Source organism: Cyprinus carpio, unplaced genomic scaffold, assembly GCF_018340385.1.
Source record: "Cyprinus carpio isolate SPL01 unplaced genomic scaffold, ASM1834038v1 S000006557, whole genome shotgun sequence".
NCBI classification, from domain to species: domain Eukaryota; kingdom Metazoa; phylum Chordata; class Actinopteri; order Cypriniformes; family Cyprinidae; genus Cyprinus; species Cyprinus carpio.
This window is the reverse complement of record NW_024879219.1, coordinates 796,663-824,591: the sequence shown is the minus strand read 5'-3', so window position 1 is coordinate 824,591 and position 27,929 is coordinate 796,663. Positions and strand designations below refer to the sequence as shown.

The 27,929-nt window shown below is 35.8% G+C and overlaps 1 pseudogene; it reads left to right on the top strand.

Moving 5' to 3' along the window:
• Positions 1-702: 702 nt before the first annotated feature.
• LOC109107685 overlaps positions 703-27,929 on the top strand; it is a 58,316-nt pseudogene continuing 31,089 nt past the window's right edge.

Genomic DNA, 27,929 nt, shown 5'->3' with positions numbered 1-27,929 from the left:
GTTTACAACTGTGACGATCGCTTATCAGGATCAACTACACGCTGGATTCTCAAAAGTATAAAAGTTCCCGGCACAGAATCTTTAAAATACGTCCGGGAGTTTTACACACCGGTCTGTTATCGTGGCGACATTTCCACGCCCCTAAATGTGACGATAAACGAAGCAAACTGTGATTGGTTGTTGGACATGTCAGTCACACGGCTTCATGGGCGGGCCTTGGCTAATGAAAGCTGCCATAGATTCCAGACCTTCAGTCTTCAGCTACGAGAGACTACCTTCATATAAACAACACTCAGAGTACAGACTGTGAGGAAAATACATTCAGGGGTTATATAACTTTAAATAATAAAGATGAAATTCAATATTAAGGGGAAAAAAAAACCTTTATGTTTTGTTTTTGGACACTTAAACTCCTCCTCGTCAGTGACTCATGAAAGTGAAAAACTATTACATCGGGTCTGTTTTGTCGTATGAGGAAGTAATCTACATTAAGAGAGGAAAAACACAGTGAGTAACACGATTTATCAATCATCTGTTTGGGCCCAAATCAATCCTGACAGATTTAAAGTGTAGTACAACAATAAGCAGTGTCAGATATTTTGAAAGTAGTTTAAATGACATTAGGAGAGATAAAACACAGTCTGTAAATCGTCAGATTACACTTTTACTTTCATTTTAACACAGTGCTTGTCTGAATGTGTTTTGCTGTTTGTGAATAATCGGATTTGAGAAAATTAACTGAGATGATTCATAACTGACTCTGTGATCAACATCTGGATCTGCTTTTAGATGAAACCATGGCCTCCAGAATGAATCTCTCTGAAGAACATGACACACAGATAAAGACAGTCAAGAGGTGAGAAAACCTGAAATGTATGGAGAACTATATTACTCTCAAATATAATTCACGCAAAAAACACGATTCACACACATGCAAGGTCAATTTCACATGCATGAAACCTAATTCACGTACACACAAAAAAAATTCACGTGCGTGAAAAAAAAAATATATATTCACAAAAAGCAATTCACATGCGCAAAATAAAATTATATATTCATAAAATACATTTCACAAATGCAAAACACAATTCGTAGATATACAACTGTGCACAAAAACCTTTGAATGTTTAAAATGTACAAGTGTCTGAATGTACAAAATCGTCATTTACTACGAATCCACTCGGATTTGTGTGTGTGTGTTTTTGAGACTTTCCTGGCAGAGCTCTCCTCTTCCCACGTGGGTCGGTCGTACTCTTTATCGTCATTTACTACGAATCCACTCGGATTTGTGTGTGTGTGTAGCCACCGAGAGTGCATTCAAGGAGCACGATTCTGCGCACCTTTTGCGCAATATGGATTAATTAGAATGGAAATTAAGCCTTTACATCAGTAATCCCATAGACAGTAAAAGAAATGGACACAGCGACCCAATTGGAACTCAGTTGAGACAAGTGAAGCCCATTTTTAGCGATTTTTAGCACTTCCGTTTCTGACGTGCAGACTCAAACTAAGCTTGATGACGTCAGCAACCTGTCTGACAGATGTAAATCTTCTAGTAGCTGTGCGTGCAAAACTGCCATCGTTATCTTGCAGAGACGGCGAGCTTGAGCGGGGAGTTGCTTTGGCTTGAGTGAGCAGGAGTAAGTATTCTGATTAATTATTTTTGTATAGTATTTTAAAATGTAACGCCAGGGCTTCTATGGGCTTCTCTCTTGACGTCTCCCTGATTGCCTGCGACTTCTGAATGCACTCTCGGTGGCTTATGATATGATTGGTTGAATGGTAAGCTCGCATCTGATTGGCTAAAGAGTACGACAGGCCCACGTGGGAAGAGAGCTCTGCCAGGAAAGTCTCAAAAACACACACACACAAATCCGAGTGGATTCGTAGTAAATGACGATTTGTACATTCAGACACTCGTACATTTTAAACATTCAAAGGTTTTTGTGCACAGTTGTATATCTACGAATTGTGTTTTGCATTTGTGAAATGTATTTTATGAATATATAATTTTATTTTGCGCATGTGAATTGCTTTTTGTGAAAATATATTTTTTTTCATGCACATGAATTTTTTTTGTGTGTACGTGAATTGGGTTTCATGCTTGTGAAATTGTCTACGCATGTGTGAATCGTGTTTTTTGCGTGAATTATATTTGAGACTAATCTGTCTCCATAGAAATGTTACACATTTTTAATGCTCAGAAACAATAAATGCACACTACAATAGCATTTTAATTTATAGTCAGATTCAGGGACGTGAATCAGATTTATCTGAACACATGGATGTGTCTGTGAGGAAAAAACGACAGCTGGATTTTTCAGATCTCTGCAGAGAGGAAGACTATTCTGTTGAGTCCAGGTGAGATATTATGAGTGTCATATTTACTGTAGGTGTGGTGTGTTATGGATATTGTCACCAGGTGTTTCTGTTGCTGCTGGATGTTTCTGTGTCTTTATCTATATGTGTGTATTGGTCCATTTTATTTCTATAAAATATGAATGAAAAGAGCACATGGGGCAGATTCCTTTTATTCATAGAAAAATAATACTTTAATCTTTTAACTCTCAAGTAACAACAGACTCCTCAAGTGAAAGATGAACATTGAAGGGAGGTTGAAACAGTGAAGGTGTTTCTGTCAGAGCAGAGTGAGATTTTCAGAAACAGTTTGTATTGCTGTTATATTTCAGTCTGTGGCAGAATGAGTCTCCTGAACCCAGCTGTGTGTCCATGAAGAGTGACTGGTCAATGAGTCCTCCAATTGATTTCAGCTCGGGAGACACATCTGCTGATCTGAGGTGTTGTTTTAGTTTTACAGACTAAGAAATATATATGATATTTATGATATTCATTAATTTACTGATGCGTTTTAAAATACATTACTACATGTTTACAAAAGTATTCAATATTTGTTTAACTACAGTCAAAAACATAAAGGACCGCAATCACCATACAGCAAAGAAGAACTTAGACTCCATTTTTAAGGTTGGTTTTTTTGTGGTGTGTGTGTGTGTGTGTGTGTGTGTGTGTGTGTGTGTGTCAACAAAAGTATTAAATAAAAGTATTAAAAGTATTAAGAAATGGAGAAATCTGTGAAATCCTCTCTGTAATAGTCATATTTACTTTCATACACACACGTAAGATAAGTTGTAGGCCACTATAAAGCAGATCAATGTCCACTAAAGTAGAGAAGATGAATCCATATGTAACCTGACTGCTGCACAAAGATGAACATCAATCTAACAAACAACCAATCCAGTCAAACTCTCTCTTTTAACCTCAGTATCTGTAGACGCTGATGTTTGAGCATACAGTGGAAGTTATTAGCAGGTCTGATATAATTCAGTGATGTTTATTAGTATTCATGCTTTAACTCTTGTGTATTGATCCTTTGGTTCACCTTCTCTGTGACTGAATGCAGGTTTATTGTTTGAATATTTACTATGATTTCAGGAGATTGAGCACAAAATCATCTCTGAGTTAAAAAGCTTTAAGAGACTACTGAGTCCAGATTACCCAAAATGCTCTGAAAGAGACGGTTATGATGATGAGGGTCATAGCAGAGTCAGAGAGGGGCTTCTGAAGATCACACTGCTCATCCTGGGGAAGATGAACCAGACAGACCTCGCTAACACACTACAGACCAGTAAGAGCTCTGGATCAGCAGATTATAGCCTGTGTTTTTATTATCAACCTTCTGTCTTCAGTCACTAATGTTCCTGAATGTCACGACACAATCTAATATCTAACATATCAAACGTAAAAATACATTTCTAACATATTGCTCTGCCAGTAACAACAATTATTTCCTTTGTTCAGAACTGATGCCTGTGTATCAACAAAAACTCAGATCCAGACTACAGGATAAATATCAGAGAATCAGTGAAGGACTGTCCAATCATGGAGACTCAACACGTCTGAATGAGATCTACACAGAGCTCTACAATCACAGAGGGAGGCAGTGGAGAGGTCAATAATGAACATGAGGTGAGACAGATTGAGGACAGTGTCCAGGAGACCAGAGACACAGGAGACACCAATCAACTGCAATGACATCTTTAAACCCTCACCTGGACAAGACAAACCCATCAGAACTGTGCTGACTAAAGGAGTCGCTGGAACTGGAAAAACAGTCTCTGTGCAGAAGTTCATTCTGGACTGGACTGAAGGGAAAAGCCAATCAGGACGTTCATTTCATATTTCCACTTCCTTTCAGGGAGCTGAACTTGATACAGAAACATCTCAGTCTTGTGGATCTTCTAAACCACCTTCACACAGAACCAAAGAATTAAAGTCGCAGATTATGAGAACTACAAAGTCATGTTCATATTTGATGGTCTGGATGAGTGTCGACTGCGTCTAGATTTCCAAAACAATCGAGCTTGTCTGATGTTACAGAATCAGCTTCAGTGGATGTGCTGCTGACCAACCTCATCAAGGGGAACCTACTTCCTTCTGCTCTCCTCTGGATCACCTCTCGACCAGCAGCAGCCAATCAGATCCCTCCTGAGTGTGTCCACCAGGTCACAGAGGTACGAGGATTCAACGACCCTCAGAAGGAGGAATATTTCAGGAAGAGAATAATGATCCGAGTCTGGCTGATAGAATCGTCACAAAAATACGATCATCAAGAAGTCTGTTCATCATGTGTCACATCCCAGTCTTCTGCTGGATTTCAGCCGCTGTTCTGGAGAGGATGATGGGTAAAGCAGAGAGTGCAGAGATCCCCAAGACTCACACACAGATGTTCACACACTTCCTGATCTTTCAGACCAAACTGAAGACACAGAAGTATGATGGGAAATATGAAATCAATCCTGATCAGGCTAGAAAGACTATTCTGTCCTCTAGGAAAACTGGCTTTTGAACAGCTGGAAAAAGGGAACCTGATCTTCTATGAGAAGGACCTGAAAGAGAGCGGCATTGATGTCAGAGAAGTGTCCGTGTACTCAGGAGTTTGTACCCAGATCTTCAGAGAGGAGTTTGGACCGCAGCTGGGGAAGGTGTTCAGCTTTGTTCATCTGAGTATTCAGGAGTTTCTTGCTGCTTTATTCAAGCTGCTGTCCTTTTCTGAACAAAACACAGGACTGAAGAATGAGTTCAGGTCACCAATGAGCAGTTTACTGAAGAGAGAAGTGGACAAGGCCTTACAGAGTGAGAACGGACGCTGGGATCTTTTCCTCCGGTTCCTTCTCGAGTCTCTCACTAGAGTCTAATCAGACTCTCTTACAAGGCCTCCTGAGAAGAAAGACAGTAAGCAGCTCTGATATCAATCAGGAAACAGCTGCATACATCAAACAGAAGATCAGGGAGAATCCCTCTCCAGAGAAATCCATCAATCTATTCCACTGTCTGAATGAACTGAATGATCGTTCACTAGAGCAGGAAGTACAAACATACCTGAACAGAAGAGGTAACCGTCGTCTCTCTGGAGTCTCTCTGTCTGCTGCTCAGTGGTCGGCTCTGGTGTTTGTGCTGTTGAACTCTGAAGAAGAGCTGGATGAGTTTAAACTGTGGAAATATTATCCATCAGAAGAATGTCTTCTGAGGCTGCTGCCAGTGATCAAAGCATCTAGAAAGATTGAGTGAGTATTTTACAGTGTCTTTGTTTTATTGACTTTATTTTATACAGTAGGTCTGTGTTTCTCTACACTGTTTCTGTATTTTGAGGTCTTTCTTATTTGACACACTCAGCTCAGATCACAGATGGCTCTACTAATGATCTGATGAGTTGAATCAAGTGTGTTTGATAAGAGAGATTCATCCAAACTGTGCAAAGTTGAGGTGCCTTCAGGAACAGGGTTGTGACTCTGATTTTACAAATATTGGATTGAGATCATCATCAATCACTTAAAAGTTGTATTCAGGTTTGTTAAAATAAGTGAAAATAATTCAATTTCAATCTAATAATTCATAAGTATAATAATCCTTTTTTAATTAAATTAAATTATTAGACAAAATGTTTCTTAGTAAAACTGAGGAAAAAGTAAAAGATCTTTAGTCAATGACACTCGAGGAACAACAGATGCATGTAATCATGTGACAGTCATTTATGGTGCTGCCATTTTACTCTTTATTTTTTTTTTTTTCAGAAAAATGTGTTTAAAAAAATATAAATATATTAACATGGATAAGGCTAGCTTGTATAATTTCATGACATTTTGTTTGTACATCAGATATACATGTGCAGAAATCTTCAATAACATTAACCATGTTTAATTTGACAACATTCAGTACTTTCTTGAATTAGTAAACTATTGTCTGGTCAATAAGACTGAGCCTCAAATCATCTGATGAATGAAAAAAATAACCTATACAACACTAACAGTTTACACAACGTCCTACAAATATGTATATACAACATTAACAGTTTACACAACTTCCCAGGAGTAAGGACTCATTTTGGCATCAAGTGAGACTCCAGCTGGACATTTATTGTAATCTTGACTAACTTGTAACCTTTATTAACAAGTGTTTGTACAGCACGAGTTGATCTTTGGTTGACCAATCAGCAGAAAGATGTGTTTCATGTCCACCTACATGTGGAGATCAAATATTAACCATTTTCTATCCTGAAAAATAATATGGAAAAATCAAGGCAAATTCTTTGTGTACATATATAATGAAAAAGGTGCTGCTTTCTCATTTTCTATCCATCTATTTCTATTCCTTTTTTCTTTATATATAGAATCCTATTTTTTCTGTTTTCAGTATTAAATCAGGAAAACAAATGATCACAATGTACTCGGTCTGTACAGCTCCACTATAAGCAGACTGAATACAAATAAAATACAAAATCTTCTTCAGTATTTAAGGCTAAGACTCCAGTAGTTTGGGAATATTTTTGTTCTGTTTGTTGGGTGAAATCTGAAGTAATTTCAGTTTGAGTCTGAAGTCTATTTAAATGGGACTTGACTCTGAGTCACTCTCTGTGTCTGGTTTAATAATTGATATCTATAATATGTATTACATCTGTGTTTTTCAGCAATTATATTGGACACATGATTCAAGCTCTAATAACTCATTTTTAATCTTCTGTATATTCTCTGCAGTCTCTCCTACTGTTGTATTAGACAGAAAGGCTGTGCTGCTCTGACTTCAGCTCTGAGATCAAACCCCTCACACCTGACAGAACTGAATCTGAACAATAATAAACCAGGAGACTCAGGAGTGAAGCTGCTCTCTGCTCTACTGGAGGATCCACACTGTAAACTGAAGAAACTACAGTGAGTCCCATCACATCTCAGTAACTGTAAGGTTTGGAGTAAAAAGTAAAAACTCAGATGTGTGTTCTATAGAAGTGGATTTGTTTGCTGCCTTCTCACCCTCAGTTCAGACCCTTTAAACTCTCAAGCATTGAGACAAATTTGGGCAAAAACCCACCCAAAAACATAAAATAAAAAAAAAACAACTCCTTAATTTGTCCTTCGTGGACAAAAATGGGCACCCATAGGAAATGAATGGGAAATACAAACGCACAAACCCATGTACAAACCACTGAATGAGCAAATAACAGTGAGGTTTTTATTTTTAATTTTGTCAAATAAAAACATTCAGTCACACAAAGAACTGAATGAGCCACTGAGCACACACACACACATTTTAGACACATTTTAGGTCAAAAAACAAAACGAAACAAAAACATTAAAATAAGACAGAATAAATATATAACTCATTGTTACGACCGCTAGGGGTCAGCCGTAACAGGAAAAGGAAAGAGAGTCTCAGAACCAGAGAGATGTTGAATAAGAATTTATTAACAAGTTGGGGTTTAGCGTCGGGGCAGACAAGGCCAAAATAACAAACAAAAATTCTTTTTTAAACCCTCTACACTTTCTAAATCAAAATTAAAGAAAACAAACAAAAAAAAAGAAAATACAGTTTCAACTTACCTGACTCCCTAAACCAAAACAAAGTGAAAAGTGACTTCGAAATAAAATGGCGTCTAATCCCTTATACCCCTTAACTTAACCAAAATGATTTACAAAATATTTACAAGAGATATGTACAAGTTAACAACCAACAATTACAGTCGGTATCCCAAAATCATAGTCAATCAGGCTTGGGGTCGAGTTGACAAGGAATATCACAGAATGGATTATAACGTCACCAGTTTTATTAATACAAATTTAGCCCTATGTGACGTATGTTTTTATATTGTTTATCAACAGTATACATTTTTATATTGTTTGGATTAACTAGCCGAGTAGACAGATAAGAATGTTTCTTCATAACCATTCTGAAAATAAGTAAATATTGTTAGCTGATGCTAACTGTCTAGCTAACAAGCTTGCTGGTGCTAGGTTGAGGTAATTTTTAGAGTCCAAGTAAGGAATAATTGAATTATATTCCATTATATTTCATTCATTTCAATTAAAATCTATTTTCACCCTCATCTTGGGTGAGGGGGCGGGAGAGTCAGAGTGAGCGCCGGCCCTGACTCACAATAGTGATTTAAGTACAAAAACCGGACGAATCCCTTTAAATATATCATTGGATCGATGTCTTGAGGTGAGGTAACCGTAGTATAAGCGGAATAATTGACGACGGGCCGTTGAATTATTAGAAAAATAATGCACACCCGAGGTGGTGATGTGGACACGATGCGAAGCGGAGTGTGAATTATCTTCCTCAAGTCTAATTCAGTTTCGTTTGGAAGTTGGTCATCACGGCATCTGCCAAGAAAGAAAAAAAATAAGCACGATAAAAGGCTTTTTGGACATCATCATGTTTTACTTTAATTATATCAATTGCGACAGAGTGTCTTTCTATTTTTCTTTGATGATAGGCCTTGGTAATATAGAGCTGACATATATAGTCTCAGTATATACAGATTTGGAAAACATATTTATATCAATACAGACTGATGTCATAAAGGAAAGACATTAAATCGTTAAGCCTAAAGACAGACATAAGCTCTCTGAGCAATGTTTACATGCAAACACACACACATACCTGTAATGACCGAGAACAGAGTGGTCTTCTGCAGTGTACCACCCTCCTTCATGTTAAAAGTAGACATAAGACAGTTTTGCAAAACCCTAAAACATAAAAAAAGGTTAACAATTGGTAACAAATACTGACCTCAATTTTAAGCCAGTCTCTCCACTGAGCCATATCTGTACTAAACAATACACACACACACACTCACTGTAATAAACAATAAAAAAAAAAGAATTAGTCAACACTGTGCATAACAAAAAGAAAATTGGTATAGCTACTTTTATTCCTTTGTGTGTTGAATATGGTGTTTTGTTCTGCATATTTATTGCTGTGCTTTGTTCACTGTATAATTATCAATAAAACTTATAGTGCATTTAAATCAAAGAACGTGGATCACATCACTCCAGTTCTGAGGTATTTATACTGACTTCCTGTCTGTAAAAAGCATGTACTTCAACATAATATGCTAGATTTATAAAGCACTGAAAGTTTCAGGGCCTCTCAGCTCTGCTTTCTGTCCCCAGTGACAAAACTACATTTGGAGAATGAGGATTCAGTTTTTGTATGGAACAAACTGCCAGAAGCCGAAAGACTCTACTATTTGCGTCTAATAATTTCTGTGAATTATTAATCTCTCACATTGCACTTATTTCAGGGTGTTCAGAGGTATGTAAATGCATAAAGTTGACCGAGGAATATGACTGGTACAACATTTTATGCCTTCCACAGTCGATATAAAATCATTTAGACCATGTATCTTTGTGATTGCCATCGGGATATGAAGAGACTTAACATAACATAACATAACACAACATAACACAAAGTGCTTTTGAACCAAATCCCTTGCCTTTGAGATAACCACAGAATGGCGTACTCTACCCTGCTATCTGCTATAATTTCATGGTCCCTACAAGATATGACATGTAGAATGGAAACATGTCAAAGAGATAACACAGATACTTACAAGAAAAAAAAAAAAGTGTAAAAAAAAACAAAAAACTAAAAATGTCCTTATTTCTGTTGTCTGTCTGTTGATTGTCAGCGTGCGTCCTTCTCCTCCTGCGGCTTTTGATCACATTTTGCTCTTCAAAAAAAGCTCATGGCGCCGGCGGTATTGTTTATCGCGAGATCTGGCTGAATTCTCTACCAACTTCCAAGTCTCGCGTTGGCAGTGGCCATGTCTCAGTAGGGCAAATTGCCATCTACAGGTTGGGATATGTAATTGCATATTTATTTAACAAAGTAAAAAAATCTAATCAGGAAATGTAATGTGTGACAGCAAAAAAAATGCAAATTAAAACTTGCCAAAAAATTACTTGGTTGTTATGATGTCATGCATCCCACAAGCTGTAAATGTAAACAGTTTTAGACTAGCTGGTTCAAAATAGGGCTATAGCCAAGTCGTTGAAATTAGACCACAGATTGCCTTGATTTCACTCATACACAGCCTGTCCAATTCAGGGATAAATCGTGGCTACAGATGTCACGAAATAACACTTATTGTCTAGATCAGTGGTTCCCAAAGTGGAAAAAAAAAATCCCTACATTTCAAAAGTTTGGTATCAGCAAAAAATGATTTACAGCTGTTTGAAATCATAGTAATATTTTACAAATTTTACAGTATTTTTGATCAAATAAATGTAGCTTAGGTGAACAGAAGAGACTTCTTTCAGAAACATTATTAATTCTTACTGACGTTTTAACGCTAGTGTAAACAATAAAATTATTAATATTATTATTATTTGTAAAATTAGTTATAAAAATACAATTAGTTAGTGCTTAATTTTTCCATAAAAGGCCTCATTTTCATCATGCAATTTTTTTTTTTTTTTTTTTTTTTTTTTATTCAACCATATGGCTGCAATGTGGTTATTTTACTAATTTCTGTTTTTAATTAATGCTAAATATTCTTTGCCAGTAATGATCTAGTTTGGCTAATATTTAGACACTTTTGTTTTGTACTTGAAAGCCTAACTGTGATTTGCTAATAAGTCATTTCCTGCTACTAATCATTACATCTCAACTGGACAAATTAACACTTGACTAATTTTTCTAGTCAGGTGTGACACCTTTCATCTTTTAATGTAATTACTTTTACAGTCTCACTCTCCTTCCAGCTCTTACATGTCTGTGCTGTTTCCTCTCAAGTTAAACCAGGGAAGGCCTCAGAAGCTTTTTTCTTTTTGATGTAGTTCAGCTTTTCTGAAAGAAGAAAAGCCTTTGAGTGAAACACAATCGATGGAGCCACTCACTATAAATGACTCCTTAACGCCATATAATATGCAGGCATCTCCATTTCAAAGCTTGTCCCCTGGTTTTTACTCTTGGTTCTGTAGTCTCTGAGGATAATGGAATCAAACACAGACCTTGATGTTTCCTGCACACTTCTGCATGTCTCTCAAAGTCGCTGTTTCAGGTGCTTTGCTAACCTGCGGACCGAGGGCCGTGATGCATCGCTGAAGTCTGTATCCGGTTGCACGCTTGTTGTTATTGAGTTATGAAGCTGCAACAGAAGATTTGTTTCTTGAATCCAAACATTGAGGCAGGTGCTGAAAGATTTGAGTGTGGTGATGCTGCTGTAATCCGGGACCCTCGTCTGAGTTTGTAGCGCAGGTCTTTCCCAGTAAAAGACAGACGGCAGTGTGTTTGGAGGTGCTCATCATCAGACAGGTGTGGGAAGTCATTATTCAGTTTGTGGCGGGAAGGAAGAGGGTGTTTGGTTCTCCCCCCGGCGCAGGGGTCGCGAGATGATTTCTATAAAAAAAAAGTGGAAAAAATATATAGGCCCTATATATTTTTGTTGCAATTAATTTAACCCTTTCGCACGTATGATCACACCGGTGTGATCAGTCTAGGCTGGTCCCTGGAGTGTACGATCACACTGGTCAGTGCATGACGTGAAATTCAAATGTGCTCTCGCGCGTTGGCTGGCGCTGAGCCAGAGACAGGCGCGCGCTCAGAGCTGTCATCACAACTTTTCAGTGTTTTCAACCACATAATGTTTATTTTAGGTTTCAGACATATAAGTACTAAAAAAAAAACAATACATTTAGAGTTTGTAAAATACACACTGATGTCAAAGGAAGAGGCAATAATAATCCTTTCCATTATAATTAGACACGTTTTATTCATATCAGATACACATTGTGTAAGTAACTTTAAAGTTTACTCTATTATTCTCCCAGTTCAGCAGCCACTTACTTTTATGTATTTCGGGAGAAGTGGATGAATTCACGTGGTTGTAAATCCAACAGATCCGATTCTCTGAACTGCGTGTGCGGCACAAAAACTAAGATGGCGGCGCCCATCGCGCATACAGCTCAACTAACGCGATCGTTATAAAGGTGTTTAAACAAGCAAAACACTTTCACTTGCATATATTTGACAATCGGAATATCAGCTATTTCATGCCATATCTAACAAATTTGTGAATATTTTGAATAAAAAAGGAAAAATGACAAAAGCAGATCATCATTCATTCAGCTCTGTTGTTGCTGCGGTATGTCACGTGACAAGCAATGACGCGTCACCATGGAAACCATAAAGTGACACATTCTAAATAACGGTCGCCTTGAAAAACTCACGCTGGGGGGTCAGCCAGAATATTTTAAACTTACGTGTGAAAGGGTTAATTCAATACTTTAAATGGTGTTTGCAGAAGTCTGATACAAAAAAAAAAATATTAAAATATATATATATATATATATATATATATATATATATATATATATATATATATATATATATATATATATATTTTTTTTTTTATTCAATTAGTAATTTTGTCCCAGACATTACGAGATTACGTCAGCGTCAATCACAATCAAGTTACGTACATCACGCGCAGCAACACACCGTAGAACAATAATTATTCAGCATGACACAGAAATGCTTTACCGAGTAATCAGTGTTTCTGACACGTTGAGCGTCGGATTAGCATGAGCGTGTGTGTGAGCCGCTCAGACCTACTCGACTGGTTCCTGATGCAGAATAATGAACGAGTTCAACCCAACATAGCTGCACAGTTACTCTCCGAGAGAGAACAGGTGGAGATCGAGCGGCTCGTGCAGAATTGTAACACTGATTTTGAATGTATAAATTTTAAATATAACTTTGTGTGCTTTGAGACTGGGCATAAAATCGATTTGCTGTACATTTCACGCGACGGGAGGGTTGTTGTTATTTAGATGTGTCACTTTATGGTTTCCATGGTGACGCGTCATTGCTTGGCAAAAAATACAGAGATATGAATTTTTGCTCATATCGCTCAGCCCTATACAGAAGCGTACTGGAGTTTTAATTAAAGTGCATTTAAATAGCATAAAAAATGTAAACTGTTTACACTATTTTTATACCCTCATATGTCACCAGATGTCACTAAACCCACCAAAATGTTAGTTTTTGGCTCTGAACTTACTGGAATGATTTGTTTTTACTGAAATATAAGAAATATTAAAATAAATAAATAAAAATCAATAAAATATAAATAAATAAATAATAATTAAAAAAAACACCAAAAAAAAAATACATTTTTATTTTTTATTTTATTGAAGACAGTGATATGACATTTATTGAAAAAAACAAAAGGACAAATTAAGGGCTGCTGTGTGAAGGATGCTTGAGGGTTAAAATAAATGTAAGAAATAAAAAGAATGAAATTTGCATCTAATTAATGGCAATATTTTGACGTAGTCTTTTAAAAAACCCAGCACTGTAGTGTTTTTCTTTAATATCAGAGCTGCAGTGACTGCTAGAATCTAGAAGTGCTTCTCTCATTACTGCACACCAGTATTAGAGTACAATCAGGATAAAGACACGAGTCCCTCAGAGATTTCAGACAAATCAATATTGAATACAACTTCCACAGGGATATAGAAATATATAGAAAAATATGAGGTGGCAAGGATGACCTTTTATCTCACACTCGAGGTTAAAGTCTCACCAGTATGAGGCTAAAGGGCCACAATATTGATACAAATATTTCAACTAAAGTAATATGTTTTGCATAATATCTGAGTTAATTATTGTCTAAAACAACCCCTTCAGCAATGTTTGTACCATATTCTGCTTTGATAAAAAAAATTTACTTTTATTAACTGAGTGCATTGCAAAATGGATTTATAAAACAAAAATACAGGAATATTTCATTATAAAGGAAAATATTGTGAAAGATTCTTACACTGCTTGAAGATCTCATAGTAACTTACTATGACTTAACAGCATCTCAATTAAATTATAATTGTTTATATTTTGTGAGTGATATCATATTTTTAAATATGATGTTTCATTAAAAATATGGTGATCATCTCTTTTTCCCCAAATATCCTCCTTTTCATATTCTTCAGTTACTGAAAATCTGTTGATTTAATTACTTTGAACAAAACTGAAAACATTAACAAGACCTTTGATTCAAATATAAGCCTGTAATTTTAATGATTCTCATTTGTCTGTAATAATTTGAATTTTAATAATTTTTTACATGAGTCCATCTTTAGCCCCATTGTAAACTACCAAATATTATCAAATAAAATTATTATAATTATATATTAATTCAGTGTGAGAAAAAATGAAGAGTGATGTCTATTTTCCAAATACACCTGCCTCTCAACCTCCCCACAATCTTAAACACCAGAGTAATATGTCATAGTTATACTGTAATGTTACTCTTAATATTTTAACATTATTGCATGTATAGTTCTACAAAACGTTTGAAGAATGAAAATGACAAACTAGTTCAGTATCAGGAATCATGAGAGTAGAGTGCATTTCAATTAGTTTCTTATCTTGTGCTTGTGCTGGCAAGTTAAATCTCTATAGCACTGATCCTGGTGTATAGAAAAAGTATTGCTCATACAAACACACACAAACACACTCTCACCCTAAAACTTAAACACAGCCTCAGAGATCATTCAGGTTCTTCACTCTCTGCAGGCTGGGTGGCTGCAGTATTGGAGAGGAAGGCTGTGCTGCTCTGATTTCAGCTCTGAGATCAAACCCCTCACACCTGACAGAACTGGATCTGAGCTGGAATACACCAGGAGACTCAGGAGTGAAGCTGCTCTCTGCTCTACTGGAGGATCCACGCTGTAAACTGGAGAAACTAGAGTGAGTGTTATTATATTATTGAACACAACAAACTGTGTGAAAATACTGCCAAACAAAAACATTTAATGTTAAAGGGATAGTTCACCCAAAAATTCTGTCATCACTTTACTTTTCTTCAAAGCATTTTAAAACAGTATGACTTTTTTTGTGGAAAATAAAAGAAGATATTTAGATAAATGTTTTTGTCTACACAATGGAAAGCAATGGTGCCCAAACTTTGTGTTTGCCAACAATATTCAAAATATCATGTTTTGTGTTTCACAGAAGAAAGAAGCTCATACAGGTTATGAACAACATACAGGGAAGAAAATTATGACAATTTATATGTTTGGATGAACGATTCCTTTAAAATTCAAAATGTAAATGATCAAATACAATGATTATACTGAATGTGCACAAAACAAATGTATGTTTGTATATAGGGCTGCAACAAACGATTATTTCGATATTTCGATTAATCTAAACAATTATTAGAACGATTGATCGACTAATCGCAGATTATTTCACAGATTAATCAATAGAATTGTATTGATTATTCAGCTCTTGCAATTAGTTAAAATACTGTTATCCCCCCCCCCCCCCCCCCCCCCCCTTCAAAAAAATAAAAAAAAATAAAAATGATATGGATCTGGATCTTTCTATTCATCAAAGAATTCTGAAAAATAAATAAATAAATAAATAAATAATAAATGTACTCAACTGTTTTAAATATTGATAATAATAATAATAATAACAACAAATGTTTCTTGAGCAGCAAATCAGCATATTAGAATGATTTCTGAAGATCACGTGACACTGAAGACTGGAGAAAATTCAGCTTTAATCACAAGAATAAATTACATTTTAAAATATATTCAAATAGAAAGCAGTTATTTTAAATCATAAAAATATTTCACAATATTACTGTTTTTGCTATATTTTTTATCAAATAAGTGCAGGCTTGGTGAGCAGAAGAAACTTCTTTAAAAAAAAAAAATTGGTGTTAAGAATATTATTGTTTAAGTTCAGAAACTTTTGAGTGGTAGAGTAATCTCTCTTAAAATACCTTACTGGGTTATGATAATCAAAACAGTCCTGAGCTAGATTAAGCTTTGATCTCTGCAAACCAAACTATCACTTTAATCAAATAATTAATAATAATGTTTAATACCGTAAAGCTGCTTGATTTAAGGTTTTGCATAAAATACTATAGACGTGACGTGAATGCTTTACTGAGGTCGTGCAAACATCCACATCGGTGTAATAAGATGCATTTTTAACTGCTGCTTTCACACCGCTGTGATTTTTTGTTGTTGTTGTTTATTTCGTTATTGAGAGGAAAGCGCGCATCATATATTTTGATATCCAAACGCCATTCGGTTCGACTCGGATGCGTTTGCTCTGAAGCAGCGCTGAGCGCTGTCTCTTCTTCTCTTGAATTACATCCAGGAGGCTGAATTACAGTCTTGCGCTACAGCGCCACACTGGTCAAACCGCATTACTACAGGCTCTAAATTAGGTCAAATTAAATCAAACGACTACTCGACAACAAAAATATTTGTCGACAATTTTTTTATTGTCGACGTTATCGATAATGTCGACTAATCGTTTCAGCCCTATTTGTATATTCACTTATAGACCATTGAAAAACAAAGTACATAAGTGTGAGCCAAAATTATATACATTTGCAGTAATTAAGTGGTGTTGGCTTTTCGTTTAAGGCACTGTGTGTGTATATATATATATATATATATATATATATATATATATGCTGCATATAGAATTACAGTGTAATGAACATTGTCCTGTAAATTAAGAGTAAAATACTGGCAGCACATGTGTCTGTAGTTTACTGTAATATTACAGATCTTTATCCACTTTACAGTGTTACTGTAATACACTAAATTAAACATACAGATAAATAATTACAAAAATGACAGATTGACAATCTTTCTCCAATCCATGAATAACAGATTTACATGTACTCAATAACACCAAGACTAGACTATTTTAATTAGTTTGAAGAGTATTTATATAAGAGGAACAGCATTCATAAATGCTACTTTTTCCGCTGTCAGGTTTGCACCTCTCACTCTTAGATTCATCTTTGAGCAACTGATGTTATGTATTTATTATCTCTGAACTGGATTCTTATTGTGTAATTATGTAGTTAGCATGATACATTCTTACTTGACAAATAAAATATTATATTTGATTTACTCTGGTCTCTCCTGAACTCATCATGACTAGTAGATCATGTGGAGGCTGATGTTTCCTCAAATCTGTGTCCAGGACAGAACAGACTAAAGGGTCACGGATGAATGGAGCAGCAGGAACATCATCAGAGACCTTTTGATTTCTGTCTATTACTGACTTAGCAAGTTGTGCTGAAGTGACTAACAAACTACACTTTTTGTTCTGAGCAAGCAGTAGACGAGTGATTTAAAGATATAAGTTAACCTTGCTCCTCTGACTAAGTTCAGATCGGAGAGTTTGTAAAAGTGAGATCCATGACCTCCGGTCGGCGTGAGACTCAAATGTGACAAAAAGGTCCCTGATGAATGAATAATTTGTATTGTTCGGGTTTTTTTTGATACATGGATGTTAGTGATGGGTGAGACTTCTAGTTCATTAGCTGCTATAGCGAAATAATGAGAAGAATTACAAAGTGCAGTAAACGACTACACTGCACTACAAACCAGTGTGTTCATAATTAAGATATTACATTAAAATAATATGGTAAAACACACCAATTTGTAATATCAAGCAGCAAAAGAAGCTGTTTTGTACAGCTAAAAATAGCTGGAAGGAAATGAGATCAGCAAGACCCATAACATTTACAAATGGATAGGAAGTCCAGCATAATCAGATATCTCAATTCATTTTAACCAATATTTGTGATTAGTTACTAATTAGAAGCACATTCTAAATTTAATGATCACTTGAAAATTTAGAGTCAGATTAAACATAGAGCTACAATAAAATTTAAACTCGATCCAAATTAAGTGAACTTTAAAGAAGCGCAAGTAAAATATATGTCATATTTATACTATAATGTTACTCTTATTTTAACATTATCACCTATATAGTATTATAAACTAGTTCAGCATCACAATCAGGAATCATGTGGGTAGAGTGCATTTAAATTAATGTTTTAGCTGCTGGCAAGTTAAAATCTCTATAGCACTGATCCTGGTGTATAGAAAAAGTAGTGCTCATACAAACACACACACAAACACACTCTTACCCTAAAACTTTAACACAGTCTCAGAGATCATTCATGTTCTTCACTCTCTGCAGGCTGATTAAGTGCAGTATTGAAGAGGAAGGCTGTGCTGCTCTGATTTCAGCTCTAAGATCAAACTCCTCACACCTGACAGAACTGAATCTGTGTGGTAATAAACCAGGAGACTCAGGAAAGAAGCTGCACTCTGCTCTACTGGAGGATCCACACTGTAAACTGAAGAAACTACTGTAAGTTATTGAGTCAGTGCTTTCATTTATTATCTTGTATTAAAGCAGATCTTAGTGTATTTTCTCTTTCTCTCTATTGTACAGTATTTGACAGTGGAAACTCCACAAGCTCCAAACAACTGAATCAAAACAACACGTCTTGAACAAGACTGTCACCTGGACAAATGCTGATATTGTAGTGAATTTGCTTTCATCATCTTAGGGAGGTGAAATAGTGCAGTGATGGGTACATGTCACTGTTGACGTTATGATTTTTAGATCACGTGTCTCTTAAGGTGTGGTTATGAGTACATCACATAAGAAAGATTGGTGGGAAACCTAACTTGTAGAGCCTCTTTCTGTATCATTAACACAAGGAAGACACAAGAGTAATAAAATTAGTTGTATTAAGAATAGATAACAACTACTAAATAAAAAAAACATGAATGAAAAAGCAAAAGTAATAAATAAGTTGCATAAAATGCAAGTGATTACGTCGAGTGTGGCTTTGTCAGAGCTGTGTGACCCTCCCTTCTTTCCTCCTGTGAAACTTATTTGCATAGTCCAAACACACATTTAGAAAAGTGTCACTTAAGTTTTACCGGTGCATTTTCACTTTCCAAACCACAACCAGAATACTTTCGGCAATGTTATGAACACTTTAATCCAAACATGATGAAACATCTTTGTGTAAGCTGTTGAAATGATGAAATAATTTTTGTAATGGTACAATTACTCAATGATTTTTTTTTTAATGACATTGAGATTTTTTTTATTTGTATTATTATGATTTATTTATTTATTTTGAAAAATGTAACATAAATAGGCTAAGCAAAACAAACAGTACAAATATTTTGAGCATCCATTATTCTTTTCCTTTATTTTCTAATAATCACAATTCTGAAGTTGGCAACCCTAAAGATGATGTAATTTTCTTTTGACTCCCCCGACAGTGGGGAAATTCATAAAGTTGTATGTTATAGACACTGATTGGAAAGTCTAAGCTGGAAAACAGAACTGGAATGGAAAGCAAAGAACCCTTCTTTGTTTGAAGGTGATGTCTGATGTGGTACAAGGACTGGGTGTCTGCTGACACTGATAGACCCTGTTAGTTTTGGGGTACCCCCCTTTCCCCGTGGCTCTTGTCCACACACAGATGTTAGGTGGAGGGAGAGGGGCCCCGACCTGCTTATGCTGAGAAGACCAGGGCCCGTATTTATCAAGCTTCTCAAAGTGCCATTTTAGTCTTAAGTGCTGAGAATTCTTGAAATTTACTCCTACTTTTAAACTTAAGGATAAAATCAATTTATCAAATTTATTAAAGCTAAGAATCACTCTTACTCTCCCAGACAGCTCGAGAGCTCTCTCAAGTGGTTTGGAGGAGTTGCCAGTAGGGGCTTGTGATGACACGAGGAGACAGAGACATGCACAAATCTTTCAGGAGAGGAAGAATGTTTTTGAATTGTTTGATGATGAGCAATTAATCAAACGGTTACATTTCCTCAGTTATTCAAACAGAAAACGAGCAAAGAACATTTACATTACCAAAGAACATCATAACAGACTTCAGTCTAGTGTGAGTATTATGCTCTTTAAAAAACACTCCCATGTGAAGCTTACACTGTATGACAGATAAATCTCTTATTCATAACCACTTATTTACACTGCACACGTCTGCTTTACGTCTCTGACATGGACACCGGAGCTGATCGCGGACACTCTCGTCAATACTTGTGTTTATATGTTACCACATTTCTGAAGCGTCCCATTAGTGGCTCTCCATGCTACATCACTGAAGATAGTAGCCTAGTCTATTTTTGATGGATAATAATAATTATAATGATTATCATTTATAAATAATAATACATGATACTATCGTCTATGGGCACAAAAACTAAACTAAAGGTAGTGATGAGGCTTCATTTTCTTGCCATACTGTATTCTCTTGAAACATCTTTATTGTCAAATGTGTGTTGGATGTAAACTCCTCTTAAAAATATCACCATTCAATATGAATTTATCAGAGAATATTCTTAAATAATGAAATCTATCCAGTGACTGGTCTGTGTCCTCATCCAAAATCCCATTTGTGGCTCAGCAAAGTGTTGTGAAGACTGACACTTAAGATTTAGTCCTACACTTCGCTTAAATTATGACTGAGATGCTTGATAACTAACTTTTAAGTGCAGTTTTGAGCCAAGTTTTTTTTTTTTTGATATGATTTTTATTTTTATTTTTGTTGTTGTTTTTAGTTATATGGGTTTTTATAAGTTTTGTTGAGGGTTTTTGTCATTGGAGGTGTTCTCCTCTGACTTGAGGACTTTGAGAGCTTTAAGAAGTAGGTGCTGGATCTCTGCTAAGTTCTCAGCATCCTTACTTTCAGTTCCTCTAGATTCTCTACTTCTGTAATGAATACACTGTTTATAGCCATTCTCACAGCCATCTCTGCCCTTCTTCTGTCTTTGCTCTCTGTCCTCCCACTGTCTGCTCTCCTTTCTGGGGTCATGCCTGTGACTGTTATGTCTCCTGTAACCTGAGAACCTGGGGCTCTGGGTGCTCTGCTGGAGACTGCTGGGATGGACAAACCTGTTCTGGAGAAGTTCTGACACTTCAGATTGAAGGGGAGTCTTACTGTCATTTCCTGATTCAAGCACAGATGTATCTAGCTCTCTGTCTTTCCTGTTTGTGCCTGTCCTCTCACTGTCCCAGGATCACACTGCAAGCTGCCTCAGTTCTCCTGCAGACATACGGTCAACATCTACCAGAAGTATGAGTGGTTTCCTAACAGTGGGGTATAGATTACTCACAAACAAACTCTTAAACATGACATCCTCCTCTGTGCTAGGGTTGTGTTTTAGATTAATATAAATTTTACTTTTGAGCTTATAGTACGTTCCAGGAGATTCATGGTGGCCTTTCTTAATTCAGAAAGCTGAGAGACGAGAGGCAGATGGGTTCAGATACAGAGTGTACTTCTGGGTGTTTGGGGAAAGCTCCTGATTAGAGCTTGGGTTTGAACAACCCAGCCTTGAAGAAGTTGTATATTCTGTCTCTCTCTCTGTGTGTGTGTGTGTGTGTGTGTGTTATTATCTGTCTGTGCAGGACCAGTCTCTCGGGAGGTTCGTAAATGGCACCCAGGAGTGAAGGCTCATCTGGACATCTTCTGTCACCCTGATGCATGGGTAGCAGAAATACATCTTGGCTGACACGTTGAGAGTGAACTTATATAATAATAATAATATTAGTGTTAATTTTGGAAATGATTTCATCTTGATTTCCTCTGCTTGTGAAACACTAGTCTGTATGAGCAGCATGTGTGGATCAATGCAGACATCTACTGGACAATTCATGAAAATGTTTTCCCCCCAGAATAAATAACATAAAATGTGTTCATGTAAATCATGAATACACATGAAGAACACAAGTATACAATCAAAATGTAGGTTTAAAAGCATTGCTTTGCATGACTTTATAGTTTTTAACACTTCTGTTAAAAGTTGAACTACTTCTAAACCATCAGTTGGCTTGAAGGTAACACTTTGAATGTTTGCTGCATCTCCAGCACTGACACGTGTTCACAGACATTACAGAGATTATTAACTGTTCACTAGCATCTTTTTTCTTCTTCAATATTAGAATACCAGGGAAAATATTCATTATTAGATATTAAAAAGCTAGTTATTTTCACACTTTTAAATGTTGTGACTTCCTTTGCTAATCAGCTAAACTAGAAGTTCTCTGTCCCTCGAGGTACACATTCCTGAATTTAGTTTTGTGTTTTTATAATATTGACCTGAGAGTAACTTTCTAGTAATCCTGAAGACCTTGATTAGCTTCTTCAGGTGTGTTTGATTAGGGTTGGAGCTAAACCTTGAGGGCCAGGCTTGAGAACCCCTGAGCTAAACCCTATAGACCTAACACATTTTCATATTTATATTTTTTAAATATATTTTTCATATGTTTTTTTTTTTTTTTAAATACGATTTGTGTGAACATAACTTGGTACTTTTTGGACAATTCTTTGTACAACTCACACCCCAAAGGTTAATAATAATAACAATAATAGTAATAATAATAATAATAATAATAATAATAAAAGATTCAAAGTACACGTGTATAATTTACGTTGTAGAGCAAAACTGTGAAGATTATAATTATATAATTTTTTAAGTTTGTTTGCTCTGTATATAAACTGCGTTCTCTGTTCATCCTCATTTGCAGTAGAGTGTGGTGTTGTTCCCTGTAGTGTTCATTATTAAAACAGTTTTCGTTATGCTCTACTTTGTTGTGTGCTTTCATTGACTGCCACATTTCATAACAAAGAGCTTGTAGAAAAGAAATATGTTCCCAGTCTTTTTATACAAGTATACACACATACATATATTGTACATATACTTTACATAGATACATTGTAACCCACCCGCCGAAAACCCGCCACCAAGATCAGATCCAAACACACAGTCGTGGTGTCCAATCCAGCCCCGAAGGCCCCTGACCTAAATTAATGTGTTTATTAAGTCATCATTAGATTGGCTAACAAGTAGGGCTGTGAATCTTTGAGTAGGCAGCGATTCGATTCCATTCACGATTCTTAGGTTTTCGATTTGATTCAAGAACGATTTTTGCAAATTTAGAACGATTCGATTTGATTCGATTCGATTCACAATTAAATTAGATTCGATTATAACGATTCAATTCTGCACTCTTTAAGTGCATTCACAGTATTATTTAAATGCTTCCTCTAAAATCGTTCAGTGCTTAGTCAGGGGGCAAATTACACAGCAGCCTTTATGGCCATAGGTTAGGAAAAAAAAAAAAAAAAAAAAAAAACTTTTGTCCATTGTTAGATGCTAGTTTAATGATGCTATGGCATGACATGGCATACGTAAAAAGGAATATAAGCATTTACTCAGTCACAATCTTCACAGTTACACCGTGATAATGACTGTGTAAATAGCAGAGCTTATCCACCTTGTTTTCAACGTCGAAGTGAGCAATTTTCTTTAAACACGAAACTTAGCACCACAAATGTGCTTTCAATCAAATGCAGCAAGTCCCATCTTGTGCCTCAATTATTGACTGTATTTACTGTAAAATGAAACTCTGACTTCAGTGTTGATAGGCCTATGATAATATTGCTGAAGTGTTCCTTTTTGCTGATAGAACAACTGTTTTGTACACTTGTTCAAGACATTTTCACTTTCCACACTGGACTCTACTGTTTATAGCTAAAACATACTGTTTTTGTCTATTAGACATCTGGGTATAAATAAAATATGTCTAAGAAAAATGTTTAAAATGGCTAAATATGTACACAATCTGTATCAACTGTAGCTAATACTTGCCCGTTATCATTATGCTACGATATTAAAATCTGTTTAGAATTCTTGTGTGCAGTTAATAATAATAAAAGAGGAGCATCACACAGCTGGTGAGGAAGACTGGTTCTGTGGTTGGCAGAAGAACTGGACCCCGTCACACATTAGTGTCAGAGAGAAGGACTCTTATAAAAACTGCTATCCTTTATGGACAATGTCCATCACTTGAAAACAAAGAGCTACTGTATAACCAAACTGAAGCTCAATCCTAATAAATGAAGTGAAGCTTGTGGAAGCACAAGTAACAGACCCACACACACTGTACCTTCAGACACGCTTTTGGAGTCCATGGTTGGGTCAGTGGGGGGTCCTTAAAATTTGAATAGTTATTATCAATAGTTATTAACAGTCACTTAACAACATTGTATTATAATGATTTTATTGCTGGTTGAGAAGGGATGTCTGGATTGTAATGTGAGGAAACCACGTTCCTGTCAGTTGCTCAGGTTTTCTAAACAGCTCTTTGTTTGTTTTGGTGTATCTATACAGAGACTGTCCCACTGGATTTGTGGATGCAATAGTCTTGTCATTCAGACAGTGTACTTAAACTGCTATGATTCAATAAGAGCTCAGTGTTCTCTAAGAAAAATCTTTCTCATATCATCAGTTACTGATGCAATGTCTCGTTCCCTTATCTCAGGGAACCAAGGTAATATTGAGCAATCAGAGAAATTGTAGTTAGAGCCCCTGATTTATAAAGATTAATTACTGTAACAAACAAAAATAAATCATTGGTGAGATACCAAAACATACTGTTTGGAAAGAATAGTGTTAGTCCCTTCAGTACATAGAATTACAGACAGCTGCGTCTAACAATAATCATATTTGAGATATTTCAGAACTAGTTTTACATTTCCGTTTCTCTGATCCATATTTTAATCAGGTAATTTTTGCTGCTGTGGGCGCTGCATACCTGGACACGGTTGACAGAGTTCAGAGATGTTGAGCTGTTTGGTCTGGTTGCTGATTGAATTGTTCAGCACACAGCTGTAGATGCTGATGTCCTGATAATTCACCTCCAGAGGACGAGAGAGAGAAGCTGTTGTTGAGATCAGAGACACTGACGGATGAGATTAAACTCTTTCTTTGTACCAGCAGAGAGTCGTCTCTGTCACATTCATCACTGAACACAGCAGCACACATTTCCAGCTCGATGTGTGATGTCATGAACGTCAGTTCTTTATTGTTAAACAACTGTGTTTGATGTTTGTGTCACAAAGTTCATGAGGTCTCCAGAAACAGTCAGGATTAACCAGTTAATTTCTCCAATGATAAATCTGTTTTGATAAATCTAAGCAGAGACTTACATTGTTTTGAATGAGAAACACACTCCTGATCCATACGTCAGTCATGGGTGATGTTAATCTTTTCTACAAACGTTTCTTATTTCTAGATAGCTACAGTTACTGAATTATCAGCAGTCATTTACCACCGGGGTTGTGTTATGAATCAGCTCAATGAGGTCACCGGGACCCAGAGATCACTGCACATTTCTAAGTTACTTCAAAAGAGGTTGTATGTTGTGTGTGTGTGTGTGTGTGTGTGTGTTTAGGCTACTGTAAGTGTTTGTATAACTGCTGTTCAGTCAGCGGTCTGTTATCAGTTGTAGCGGTTGTTGTAGTAAAATATCAGAGCACTAGATGGTGTTTTTACGAGTGTATGGGACGCTCAAGGCTCAGGTGTAGTGCAGGCAAGATGGTGGTGTGTGTTTACAAGCAGTCATCAAATGTGACATTTCGAACAATATTTATTGAACAGGGTGGTTTGTATGTAAGTAGTGAGTGATTTAATAGAAATACACTTATTATCAAGCTCAAATCCGATACGAAAGCGTTTGGTTTCACTTTCAGTTTCACTTTCAGTTTCACTTTCGTTTGTGACGCAGTTTAAAAATGCGTTCAATCTACGGGCAATTATCGACATTCAGAACAATAATATAGATTACAAATACACAATATATCTGGAAACTCACCCGTGATCATTTACACACTGGTAAAACATGTACAAAGTAGAATAAACAGTCCAGATTTGTACCCTGCTGCTGTCGAGACTTTTTTTTTTTTTGCTATTATTGGCGCTTTAATAACTTTTTTTTTTTTTTTTTTTTTTTTTTTTTTTTTTGTGTGTGTGCAAAAATTATACAAAAATTTGTACAAGCATATACAACTCACAACAAATACAAAAACAAATAAACATTCATAAGAATATGTAAAATGAAACAATTCATGCCAGGGGTAAAATTACAACAATTTAAAGTAACAAAACGCTTCATAGGTCTTTTTTGCTTTTTTGTTCTTAATTTTATCTAATGTAGTACCATATTGTTTAATCTCTTTTATAAAATGTTCAAAGTTTGGCTTAGCTTTAGACCATTTTTTCACATGAATGTGATATTTTCCAAGCAAAATTAAAAGTTGTGTAAGAAAGCAAATTGTACTTTTTGAATCAACATTGTCCTGTACAAAAAAAAAAATACAATATCATACAGATCAATTTGTATACAGGTTCCAAACAATCTAGAAATGAAATTAGATACATTCAACCAAAACATTTTTGAATAAATACAATCAAAAAAAAGATGAGTCAAAGATTCTTTGGCATTGCTACAGAATTCACAGATATTTTCAATATTCAAATTGAAACGTTCGAGCAATTCCTTAACAGGGTAAATTTTGTGTAATATTTTATAGGATACCTCTCTAATCTTATTAATAAAAAACTTATTTGTTATTGACCATACTTTTTTCCAGTTAACGTGTTCATATTTAGTAGACCAAAACATTGTTGAACATGGTAAAAAGTTTGTTTTTAAAATGTTTCTAGTATATTTATTACTACATTTATCTATTACAATATTAATATCTCTAATAAATATTGTATCACTACAAAAACTAGTTTGATGATCAATGCTAACAGGAGAGAATCCAGGATTTCGCAATAATGATACCACTCTGCCAGGGATTGCATCAAAGATAACAGAGTATTCTCTTGGCCTCACAGGGATCATAAATTTATTGAGAAATTCAGAATATGTTAAAAGCAGACCTTGTTCATTAAGCAACTGACTAACTGTAAGAATTCCACTGCTGCTGTCGAGACGAAATGTCGCTCCTAACTGCGCTACGTCTGCTACGCGTCACTAGGGGGCGTGGTTAGGGCTTTCTCACAGTGCTATTGATAAATCAGAAATGAGTTTTACTTACTGATCTATATTATAGATCAGTGGTTTTACTGTTAGACAAGATTATGAATGAATGATGACTATAGTTCTGCTCTAGCAGTGCTCGAGGAGGAGGGGAGGAAAACTGTTGTTCTTTTTTTTTTTAGTTTTTAGCACACACTTTTTTTGTAGTGATGAAAAGCATCATTGTTTTATGACAAGTAGGTTTTTGTGATCATGTCATTTTAAACCGTGGAAAGTTTAAGGAAGCGAAAGCATTCAAACAGTTCAAAACAACTCAAAAGCAGAGGAAGCCTGACCGATTTCATCAGAGATGGAGGAGAGAACAGATGCCAGTAAATGATTATTTTCAGCTTGTATTTGTCTTAAAAGCTCGAGTGTTTAGATGTTGTCTGATGGAGAGAGAGTTAAAACGGTCTGAAAAACTTGTCTAGAGGACACAGTCAGCACGTGTTTTCTCAGACCACATGAGTTTACATCACATTGACCGATATTCAGATTAGTTTTGTTATTACAACATTTCAAGACCTCACATTGTTGGCCAGCCGCGGATAGTTGTAATTCACTGACAGCCAATGAAACTGAAGCATTTCAACAGCTGGACAAAGAGCGGAAATGATGTGACAGCCAATCAGATGTTTTCATGCATTTATTTGGACCGGGGTTCGAGTCCCACTCACGCAGGTCTAAACCATTATTTCACAGCTTTGTGCTTTTATCAAACAAAATTCTCAAATTAAACAAAACATTACAGCTGCAAAGTCAGTCTTTAGTGCCTTGCCTTTTTGGAAAACAAAGTATTATGAATAAATGATTAGTATTAAAATAATTACAGTAAAATAATAGTAGTATACATTAAATGGTTATATGAAAACATGAATAATTATATA